The sequence below is a fragment of the Pagrus major genome, chromosome 8, assembly GCF_040436345.1.
Source record: "Pagrus major chromosome 8, Pma_NU_1.0".
NCBI lineage: Eukaryota > Metazoa > Chordata > Actinopteri > Spariformes > Sparidae > Pagrus > Pagrus major.
The window spans coordinates 33,055,266-33,068,223 of record NC_133222.1 but is presented as its reverse complement, the minus strand read 5'-3'; positions in this window follow the sequence as shown (position 1 = coordinate 33,068,223).

Sequence of the window (12,958 nt, the reverse complement as noted above, 5' to 3'; positions counted from 1 at the left end):
TCTCCACAAGGAGACTCATCCACTAACTTGTCTGTCTGTACGGGTAGATTTTAGTTTGAACTAATCTGACTCAAACTTTACAACTTTTAGATCAATTTATAGTAAAGTATGCATTGTACTCCGTTGATAGCCAAACTACTGGCGATTGCATTTAAGTCATTAAAGTGGTGTTAATTTGTGAAGATTATCTTGCTGAAGCAAACCTGTAAGTATCATAAACTTGTGTTTGCCGCTGAGCTTATTTTCTAAAATCATCCAAAATCCGATGGAACAATCCCCTAGGCTTTTTATGGAGGGAACCAGGGAGATGCTAACATCCGTGTTAGCCTCCAGAAATTTGTCACCCCTGCAGCGCTCAATTGTTAGTGGTGGTTTAGCAAGTTGAAGTAGGTTTAAAGCAAGTGGTGAATGTGAACAACTTGAACAAGTTCTTACTTACAAGAACACTTTGACAGTTTGGGAAATAAAATGACTTGCTTTCTTGCCAATAGTCTCGTATCAGGATGATAAACATCGGGCTACAGCCAGTTAGCTTAGCTTAGCATAAGACAGGAAACAGGAAAATTACCAAAATTCCTACGGAGACAGACCCTTAAATACTGAGACGTGTTTGTGGTGACAAAATGGATCTGATTATTAAACAAGACAGTCTTGTTTATGTTATTCATATAAAAATCCAATCCTGTCATTGTGCTAAGCTAACTTAGCCGGCTTCTGGTGGAAACCTCATGTTACTGTACATGTGAATCCATCAGTCCTCTCATTGAACTCTCAGCAAGACGAAGTCAATTTCCCAAATTGTTGGACTAAAATACAAAAACTACGATGGAATGAAGAAAGTCTGGTATTAAGTTTGGGTAGCAGGTTGATATGTATATGTAAACTCTCGTCTCCTTCTTTCCTTTTAACATAAAGTGGCACAAATGGAAGCAGAACCTTCAGGGGATTTTCCTCACTGTACTTGTGCCATGGCTGCAGACAGAAATATATCCAGCACCAGTTTCTTTTCCTGGAGAATGCTCGTGGCTGCCCCGAAGGCCATAAAATGAGTCCTACATGTGTAGTTAGCATTAGCTTTCCACCGCCGCACTGGATGGCTCAGGGCAGGAAAGCTTGGCTGGTCCTGCTGCTTGTCAAATTTGACATTACTAAGAATTTTAATTCAGCTTCAATTACTAATAAGTTAAATTCTTACATTATTGATTTAGCTTGAAAATAATTTGTACCACAAATAAACATCTGCAGTCATTCAAACCATTTTAGAAACCTTGATTTGAAAATGCTGCGTTCACATGCTGAAGAAAAATCCCCACTGTGCTGCTTATTTGACTGCAACCGTACATACTAAACACACAACAACAAGATGTTTAGACCTGTATCAGAGAGACTAATTGAAGAAACGTTTGTGACAGCTGGTGTGAAAGGAAGAGGGGAAGAAAATGTTGCACAAGAGAGATAAACACATTATTTTCATCAAAATCTGGGTACCAAGTTGCTTCTAGAATGCAAACACTGTCTCCAGTATCTCTGATTCTTGTTTCATATGGTGACACACGCACTTTAGTTGGCTGTTACTAACTCTGTACTAGAGTCTAGCTGCTTGACTTGTAGTTTATATCTAGGCTGGAAATCCCTTCGGTCACAGAAGGTCAATAATAACAGCACTTTATTGTTTTACTGAGTAAATGTCTAAAAAAAAAAAAAAAGTGTCCTGCAAGCACACGTTCACACAAACAGATGAAATCACACATCTCACTTACTCACATGCACGCACACACATAAACAAATCCTCTGAATGCAGCCATACACAGACGGACACACACACACACACACACACACCTGCTCTCTCTCACGTTGTGTTCTGTTGTTTTTCTCTGGCTTTATAATTTTCTATTTTTTTAATCAATGGATCAAGCCTTGTATAGTTCAATTTTGACGTTCCATTTTGCAGCTCAACGCTCGCTGCTCGTCTTGCCTTAATGTTTTTATCTGCTCTTTGATTTAAATAAAGGTTTAATAACTCTGAATGTTCCCTCTGTGTGGTCATCTTTCATATAAAAAAAACTGCTCAGGGGATTGAAGGGCCAGTTTTTAGAATCACACGATTAAATGCTTTTTCAAAGACCTCCATTAGTGTCTGTAGTGCAGAAGTAAAAGAGGCTTGTTGATCTAAGAATACATGCATACAAATTGAGAATACCAAATGGGTAAAGGATGTGCTCTTTTCATTAACCTTAGCATGATGTTCAGTCTGGGTTTATGCTGTGCCTGGCTCAGAAGTTATATTTGGGAGAAAGGCAACCTGCTGTAGTTGAACCACTGCTGAACCACCAGCGCCCTCTAGTGTAGGTTCAAGTTTCTGCTCTGGTAATATTCCTCTCACCTATCACAGAGTCATAAACAGCAAGGCCACAGTGTAGAAATACTCTGTTACAGGTTGGAGTCATGCACTTTAATTTTTTACCCCATTTAGAGTACGATATTCTTAAAGTACCAAAAGTAAAAGTACACATTATACAGAATGACATATTTCACAATAATGTATGTTATTATTGGATTATAATCACTGATGCATTAATGTGTCTATCGCTTAAATGCTGAAGGTAGTAAAGGTGGTTTAACTACTTAATCTAGTTTATCTGCTGTGTAGCTTGTGAATCCATTACATTTTATCTTAATCTATAGAATGACATCATAATTTATTTGATGATCATATTTTGTATTATTAAACTACTTCAGCAAGTAACTGGAAACTTAAGTTGTCAAATAAATGTTGTGGAGTAAAAAGCACAATATTTATATATAAAAAGTACTTCAAAATTATAATATAGTGCAATACTTGAGTAAATCTACTTAGTTACTTTTCACCGTAGGTAGACAGACAGACAGACAGACAGACAGACATGTCCTCAGGAGAGGTCAGAGGGTCACCTCATTCTGCTCTACATTCCTGTCATCGGACCTCCTGATTCTCACCATCCAGAGCCGTCTCCCTGGAAAGCAGAGCCCCTGTTGGGGTACAGCTGCTGCTGCGGCCCCTCTGGATCCCGCTGAGAGCCTGAGGCACGGCGAGGGTTGTGGAGGAGGAAAGGGAAGGTAATTAGAAAGGAGAGGAAACAAGAACAGGGGAGGGAAAAGAGAGGAGGATCAGGAGGGTCAGAGACAGGTGAAAGAAAAGTGAAAGAGAAGATTAAAAAATAATGATGTGCAAAAAGTGTCATTATGTTCATTTCCTGGTTTAAGAGTGTACGACTGAAGGGCTGAGAAGCGTGGTAGAAGCTGAGGAAGCAGGTATTTAACCAGCATTACAACTAGCTGCTACTGGACTGAGTGATACTATTATAGTTTCTACACTGTACAAAATGTGTCACTGGCTCAACTTAAAAACGTTTGTGAGTTAACTGAAAGAAGTTTGAATAATGAGTTCAAAGTCTTGTGAGTTAACTGTATTTGAGAAAAAGCTCAATAAACGTATCATCATAGGTTGAATCAACAGCTATTCAGCCACACTCAGGGATGAGTTAACAAAAGGATTGTGCGTCTTTTGCAGCCGCTAAACATACAAAAATCAGACGAAAACAAGAAGTGTAATTCTCAAAGTAGCTGCAAAGGGTTGCTCATTGCAAAAAAAAACTGTCTCGTTCACAAAGCACGAATAGGCACACACAGTTACAGTGAAAATACGTATCCTGCAATCCATTATTTGTGAAAAGGTCTCAGGAGAGCCTTAACTATCAAACAATGCACGCTTGGAGGTCAGCCAATATACTGATCGTGTTTCTAGAAACTTTATTTAATGAGCTGAATGAACTCCTGAGACTTATTTAGGTGAAAGGACTCCAAGTTCTGAATGTGTCTGAAAATATTTAATTAGTTTAATAATTAACTTGAAGTAAATGAAACTTGTACATTAACGTTCAACAGTAATCACTGGTGTCCAACCTTCACCCGGGTGTGACACATGCAGCCGCTCGCTCTACAATCGTGCACCCTGCCCTCAATTTGAGACCAGAATGAAACAGCATCTTCTGCTGCAGTGTTATCCCTGCAGGAGTGTTGTTGCTGTAGAACGGAAAAATGTTGCAGTGGTGTAAAACCGCCAAAGTCATTAGATAAGTAATCTGGGGACCATGAGTTTAATGGCCACGACTCCTGCAGTTGGACCAAGTCTGTACCAAAGGTGGACCAAGGCTGAATTCAATACCATATATATCATTAGTAAAACAATCCCTGGTGTTGTGTCACAGTCTTTTCCCTCGTTGATGTGTGTCTACTCTCACCACCTGGACCTGAGACGGCTCATAACCGGGACTCTTCCTGCTTTTTCAGTAAGTAACAATAGCGGCCTACTTATTAATACAACTCTGCCTTTTCATAGCACTGAGATCAGGGTTCATATGTGAAATTGGGATTCTTGGGCTTGTTTTTTGCTTTGGACAGTAGCCAGGCTGCTAGTGGTAGCCATGTTGCTAACACTGCAGCGCGCCAACAGTAATACCACAGGGAAACGCTAGGAGGAGGAAACTTGAGAAGCTGAATTGAAATGTTTCCAAGACACTTTCAGTATTTTAGCGTGGCATTTTAAATGTACCAATGTACTAATTATTCTCCCACAAGTCAGAATGTTTTGACTGAATCTGGACATTTCATTTACACTTCCCTCAGCTTTGTAGTGTGGAGTTTTCATCGGGGAGTCCATGTTTTTGGGCTGTTAATTTGTCTGAAGAATAAGAAGTTACCGTAGGTTAGCAGATGACACAAATGGGCACAAAGATACAGTGTTCATCGTACCTTCATCGTGTGAACGTGGGCACACGCACACACACACACACGCATGCACGCACACACACACGCACACACCAGGGGATGTGACATGTTGCAGAACTCTAGCTGATCTCACACGTCTTCATATAGCTCACAGTAAGAGCTCCTTTGTCATTCCCACATTACTGCCATCACTTCCACTGTTACACCCACCGCTAACAAGACACACACGAGGCTAGCCTTCCATTCTCTCTCTCCTCTCTCTCTCTCTCTCTCTCTCACACACACACTCCCTCTCTCTCTGCATGTCGGTGACATATTGGATCTCACTATGCTGATGTGCTTGGCTGATCAGTGTCTCATGCTGGTAGCTATTAAAGTTTCTATCAGACATACTGAGATGCGGGGCTTGATGGCAGCACTTCCAAGCAGTAAGATGCAGGGACAAATGTTAAGCTTTTAAGTTGGTACTTCATTATAATATGAAAGTTACAGTTTTTACCAAGCGATGGCTTTATATAGCGGTGCACATAGATAGTGATCATGCAAGCCGTTGAAATCTTACAGCTCATCTTGCTTTGAAATCATGCTCTTTATGTGAGCTCTCAGTCTCTCTGAAGTGCATGAGTCAGAAAAATCCAAAGTACATACAGTACATATGAATACCATATACTGTATTACAAGCTGTAACTCCTGAACCCAGTGAAAACAAGAATCAACTGGTTTAACACAAATATAGAAAATTTTGAAGTCAACTAACTATGAAATTAAACCTCTGAATGTAATACTCCAGCCAGCCAAAAGTATGAAACATAAAAAATAAATGAAGGCGCAATATAACGTCTTTATTTTTTAAATATATCTGCAATCAAAGGTTTGTGTATTTGATTTTGTGATCACTCGCCTAACTTTGCAACTTTTTTTTAGGCAAAATGGGCTGAACTGAGCATCATGGTTTGTGTATGAGTCTCACAAGAATGTCTACAGATCAAATGGTTTGAGTTATGATGAGTAAACAGTCATCAATAATTGGTCACTTTGGTCACTAAGGGGCAGAAGAACAAGCTGTAAACACTTTTGTCATACAGTTTTATTAAAGGTGCACTTAAAGTTTTAGGGAAGAAATTTTAATCAGATCATGATTTAATCAGTAGAAAAATATTTTTTTCATGCCTAAACAAATAAAATAAACAAACTCTCTTTGTTTTCATGACTGAATAAACTGAATAAACAAACTGAGCTTAAAGGACAACACAATTTATTTTACTTTGTTTATATGTGGCGGACCCTGCCACCTTTCTAGCTATAAACAGAGTTCTGGGACCTTATTTTCCTCTGAGAACAGCTTGTTTATTCAGTTATGGAGAAAATAAATATTTCCTAGTTTGTATTATTACTTATTAATATTGTAAATGTTCAAATTCTGAGTTTGAATTTCTTCTCCTGTACATAGTGCCCTTTTAAGTGAGAATGTGTTTGCTGAGTTTGAGTCAGTTGGGTCTGAGCTCACAATAAATCAGTAAAGTCATACATCTGTTGGGTTACTAATACATTACCAACAACCCTTATTTTAATCACAAATAATGCATTATTGTTATTTACAATGATAATGATTATTATTATTATTGTTATTTATATTAATTATACAAATAGGCTAAAGAAACATGTTTTCCTAGCAGACCTGATGCTCCTGAATGTGGGACCACCACACAGGTCAGAGTAGGAACATGAAGTCTCATTAGGCTTTTATTTATTTTTTATATCCACCCCTAACGTTAGTTATTTCAGAGACCCCCACAAAACTCAGATTATAACTCAACACCTGTGTTTAAGTGGCACTTCACTCATCTAGACATGAAGCAATATCTTCAATTGTTTGTAATTTAGTTTCTACTTAAATTAATTCCAATATTCACTCTTCAGTAAATCTGTTTTGGTCTCCTAAAGGAAATATTTGGCTCTTTAGCTGCTAATAATTATTCTCACAAAGCCACTTACTTTGTCTGCTGTTTGGGGCTCGGCAGGTAACATAAAGTGGGTTTCAGAGCTTTTATTCAGAACAGCTGCTGGATGCTGAACCATAAAGTCATAAAACCCAAACATGGAGCTAAAAGAAAATGAAATGCTCTGTGGATCTGAGGGGAACTGCAGAGCTGGGTCATAATCCTCTGTGGATTCACTACTATGAGGGACACCTTTCACATTAGGCTTTCATGTTTTCCATTGTTATTTGTTCCATTGTTGATATAAAAATATTGATTAGTGCAGCTTGAAGACGAGCTGAGGTTTGATGATTAGACGTAGAATACCTGGCAGACAGTTCAGGGCAAAATAGATTATAAATAATTGGATTAAGTACAGTCAGTGTGTGATTTTTTTAAGCCAATCATTTGACAATTTGCGCATTATCATTAAATACATGATGGTATAAATAACTAAGAAATCCTACTCATCATAAAAAATATAAAATTGTGCAAGATGCATTTGTGCTGGCCTGACATAGTATCAATAAATATGACAAAAGTCTCAGTCATGGTTTCCTCTACAGCTTGACTCAGGCCTTAAAACAACCATTCTTCTGGTAAAACTGAGCAGTACAGAGAAACAGAAGATCTCCTCCCCTCCTCCACGTTTGTGAGCAGGTCTCTTGCTTTTAGTTTTGACTGTATGTGATAATAATGAGGCTAAAAACGTATATAAATAATTAGTCTTCATATGCTCCTAATCCAAAATTGGGAAATTGAGGGAGAAGTTCGGCTCAACTCGACCCAGTCGGTCAACTCCTCTCTAGTGTGGCTGCGGGTGACTTTTGTCAGACAGAATGCGAGAATGCCAGTGAGTCTTGTTACAGATCAAGGTGTGTTCACACTCCTCACAGTAGCTCGCTGTGTGTGCGTATGAGAATATATTTGTCTGTTGCAGTTTTTTACATTGAGTGTAACTCAACTCCTTTGTCTGTGGAGTGTGTGTGTGTGTGTGTGTGTGTGTGTGTGTGTGTGTGTGTGTGTGTGTGTGTGTGTGTGTGTGTGTGTGTGTGACTCACCTGCAGGTGCTGGCACAAGTGAGAAAACCAATTAGGAGACCTGACAGACAAGCAGTGAGGCATTAAGGGATACTTTCAAGACACAATTTGAGTCAAAATAAAAAAATCATTCAGCTTTGTTTGCAGATCTTTGATTGTAAGTGCTTTTCCAGAACTTTTAATGCATTTACATTTACTTAAAGGGTTCGTCTGGTGATTTTTCATTGACGATACTTTTTAGCAGGATCAATGTGTTGTTAGTTTTCATCTTGTCATGGGATTTGCTGACATTAAGAAACATATAGAATAGTACCAGTCTTATCCTTGTCCTATGAAGTAATTTAAAGAAGTTATTAAGATTTTAAACTTTATGTTTTAGTTTGGTGACATTAAGTAGCGTGGGATCATGGGAGTTGTTGTTTTTCATTGTATAACAAACACCAGTGACGGTGCAAATCTATCTGACGTGGCTCAGGCAGGGAAATGTTCATGGACAAGGTAATGTTTTAGTTTTATTCAAGTTTAGTTTATAACTAGTGTTATATGAGTTATAGCGGCAGGTCACCAAATGAAACACACTGTTACCTTGAATGATAATAGGATTTCTCTGGGTTTGAAGTGTTGGAAAAATGTAAGTAACAACAAAATATGAGAAAGGTCTAGTTGTTTTCAGACATTTTAAAGCAGAAATGTTACATATCATGTTGTTTGTTTGCTTTTTAAATCGTCATTACTTATCACCAATACATCTACTATATATACTCTTGAACCCACCCTGAACAGATCTGATGAGATAGTGCCATTTTACATTTCATTGCATCTTAAAGTCAAAACTGAAGCTAAAATACTCTAATCCTCTCTTATTGCTCTAACTTTATGGCTCCTGATGTTTGTTTTTCCCTACAGACTGAACCCCAAGCACAAAAACAACAAATAAAATGTTTGATTCATGCATCTGCTTTTTCTTAAATCTGTTAAACACTGCACATATAAACATGTTGAGGAGGAGACAGGAGACGTGGGTAATGGCACACAGTCTTGCCACTGGAAAGAAAACCATAGCACAGGCTAGGTGCTGTGATGCCACCTGGTGGTTGCATTCAAAGGCAAAGTAACATATTTTACAAGGGTTTAAGGACCAGTGTGTAAGTTTGAAGGGGATCAGAAATGGAATATAATAGACATAATTATGTTTTCATTAGTACATATCAACTGAAACTAAGAATTTTTTTTAATCAGCTTGGGAGCAGGTCCTCTTCCAGGGTCATGTTTTTTTGCTACCTGAAGGCCACAGCAGCTTCTCCTACACACTTGGACAGGGGAGCCTGAGGGAGGGGTATTCAGTTGGTTGTAATCTACACCCCAACTGCTATGAGAGGTGATAGTGACAAAAATGAACAGATAAAAATGGAGGTGATAAAAAATAGAAATAGAAATGAAAAATAGAGAAAAATAAAAATGGATGTGAAAAGGAAAAATAGAAATATAAACTGATTGAAGTGATATCATTCATTTAAAGCTTTTTGTCGTGTTTTATCGTTTTCCCTGTCTTACGTTCATCATTCACAACACAAAACGGTCATTTGATCAAATAAGTGACAAAAATAAAAGCGATGAAATTTAAACTATCTAACTGAATAAAAGGATGATGCATTGTCAATTGATTTGATTCACTTGACTGACATTTTATTTGACACAGTGTTGCTCTGATAATAAACTGGGCTGTATTGCTGTATTCTGTCTACTATCCATCACTCACAACACCCAACTGAGATTTATCATTTACAGCAAGCAAGTTTTGTTTCTTCTGCCCAAAATGTCAATCAAGAACCTCGGCCACTGACTAACTCAGAGTTTTCGGCCCTCAACCTGCAGGCCTGGCCTGTTTGTGAGCTTTCTTGACAGAGCGCCGGCAAATTAAGAGAGTGAAGTGAGAGAATTCATCATACAAAAACTTAGATTTTTCACAGGACGGAACAAATATTGCTTGCTCTGAACAGTAAAAGTTAGGTGTTGTGAATGGTGAAACGTAGACAGAAGACAGTCACACAGCCCAGTTAATTATCAGAGAAACACTGTCTCAAATAAAATGTCAGTCAACTTTTTCAATTTAATTGACATTATATCACAATTTTTGCCAATTGTTTCTTGTTACTTCCACCCTTGAGGCCACTTTCCTTAAATGATTAATTCCATTTTTGTGTTGTCAAGGATGAATGATGAAGGTAAGATGGGGAAAATCATAAAACATGGCTCTGTTTTCGTAATATCACAGCTATTTTTTATTAAATCAACTTTGAATTAATCAAATCATTTGTTAACACCCCATTTTCCATCTCACATCCATATTTACCTCTCCGTTTTTAATTAACATGCATTTTCATCACCTCCAATTTTATCAGTTCATTTTTGTCACTTCCGCCCCTCATACAGCGCTGGATGCCACTAAACTGTGAAATTGTGATCCAAATTGCAGTTTGTCACAATCAAGCAGAGATTAAATATTCTCAAACTCATATTATAGGGGGCTCTTTGTACCATTTACTGTAAGTCATGAGTACACCACCTAACCTTTTTGTTGCTGAAACATGTGATTTTGATATAATTATAATGGGTGGATGGATGTCCAAGAACTTACACAGATCATCCAGAGGCCAGAAGTAGCAAGAGGTCACTCTGCAGCAGCCAACAGATTCATAAACAGCTGAATATCCTTCAGTGAGACATGATCACAAGCGTGCTAAAATCCAAAATGTACATTTAATACATTGTATGTGTACGTGTATGCCGCACAGACATTATAAACATATTTTTTAAATCTTTTATCGAATATATAAAGTTCTTTGTGGCCTGTATTGCAAGTCATGAGTATACAGCTTTGAGTTAAACATGATATAAATGTTGATTAATGAGATTTAGAGGTGCTGGTAGGTGGATTTTGTTGCTTTTGAACAGAGCCAGGCTAGCTGTTTCCCCTGCTTCCAGTCTTTATGCTATGCTAAGCTAACAGGCTGCTTGTTTAACATACACGAAACATAGGTTTCTCGTATAACTCTCAGTAAGAACGTTAATAAAAATGTTTCAAACTATTCTATGTGTAAGAATTTTAGTTTAAACCATTAAAAATTAACTAAAATTATCAAACATATTATGATGAAATAATATATGTAATTTAATCTATGTATTGTGGTGCAGAGATCTTTACTGAAGTTAGCATGCTAACCAGCTAACCCTTAGCCACTTTTTTTCCTCAAGATGTGATGCTCCGAGCTCCCAGTCCAGGCAGAGTCAGCTAACAGGAGCGCTAGCTGCGTGGCTAGCTTAGCTAATAGCAGCTACAGTTAACAGCAGTTAGTGGTCACTCTGGTGATATGCTGCCCCCCATTTGTTTCGATTATGAATTGGACAGGTGGCCAATTTCTTTTCTTCTTACCCTGCGTGCTTTGCAGCCTTCCTCTAAGATCATAGGAGTCAAAAGAAATGGATCACCATCAGTATGCTTTAATGCAAACTGGAAATATTGGTAACCACGCAGCTCATTCAGGTACATGCAGACTGCTGCTAATACACCACAAATGCTACCATGACTATTAGCATCACAGTAGTTCATTACTGTCTATTTTGTTGATATCAGAGACAATTAAAGTTGTCGATCTAACCAAACAACATTCACACGTTATACCTCTTTGTTATATACAGTTCAATTAGTTTTGTATCACATTCATACTGAGTGTGAGTGTGATGTGATGTGCTGGGGGTGACGGGTGAAGGTGAGGAGAATGCAGGGGGAGAGTGAGTGTGGGGACCAGGGTGGGAAATTGGGCGTTGATGGTTTCATGGGACTTGTGATGAATAGCTGACACAGGACTACGGGGACCCGAGCACTGTCAAACTGTCATACCGCTCCCACTCACACACACTGGGAATGCTAATTAGAGATGTGTATTGTGTGTGAGAGATAGAGAGACTAAAGTACTTATGAGTTTGAACTGCCAACATGACCGAGAGTCAGAATCAGTTCTCAGAGAGCAAATCCTTTTTTTTTTTGCTACAAAAACTAAAAAAAGAAAAATGTTAGAAAATACATGTGCCATGTTTGCTGATAGATAAAACTGTACATAAATAAAATTATTTCTCAGACGTCCCGGCGGCAAAACCACAGACAAAATTGCATATTCTAAGCGAGGTTATGGCGACAAATCTAAATGTAGATTCCGTCATTATCAGTCATTGCATTGTGCAATCAACATTTACCTAAAAATTAAAGCAAAAAAAAAGAAGAAATATCTGTTGCCTGTTTAAGTTTCTCAAAAATAGGCTTCATTTTCTGTGTTCCAGGCACTTAGAATTCATCAAAATAGCATTTACTGGTTAAGTTTGAGCAAGATAATTCCACATTCAGCCTACCAAAATTTGCACTAAAAATAATACCAGGTTCTCACACCAATTTACAATCTACCTGTGTGTCAAAGGATTGACGTTAAACCTTAGTTAAGCATTATCATTCGTTTGGAGTCATATTTCTGGCCATGTGATGAGTGTAAGTCAAATATTCTCTCTTTTAGTGCTGTTTTTAGTTTCTCACCGACTCCTGAGGAAAATATCCAGCTCTTTACCTGCTAAACGCTCCACTGTGTTCACCAGCTAGTTTGGTTGTCTGCTATTTGGTGCTTAACTGGTATTTCACAATGTACAGTGGATTTTCAGAGCTGTTGTTCTGAAAACAGCTGCCTGCTACAACTAAAAAAAGGCAGATTCAGGCGGTAACTCTCCGTGGGTTTGAGTGACATCTGTCACATTGTCACATTATTGTTGCATTATTGTTGTTATTATAGAAATATTGGTTATAGCCATTTTAACTAAAAGTTATTTAACTTTTAAACCTTCAAAATGTACCCAAAACCTGGGAGACAGCCAATGGAAGGCTGATCATTTCATGACGAGATGGGTGTCTGGGTTTATCTGATATTGTCATGTTGGTGTTGTTGCTGGAACCTCATTGCAGCTGAGCAAATGCAACAAAGTCCAGATTTAGAGCAAGCTAAAAAATACTTTACGTTTAAGCAAGAAAACTACCTGGTTAGGTTCAGGCAACCAAAATACTTAGTTAGGTTTAGGGAAAGATGGTTGGCTTAAAATGGACCGTTCAACACGTTACAAAGGAAAACTTCT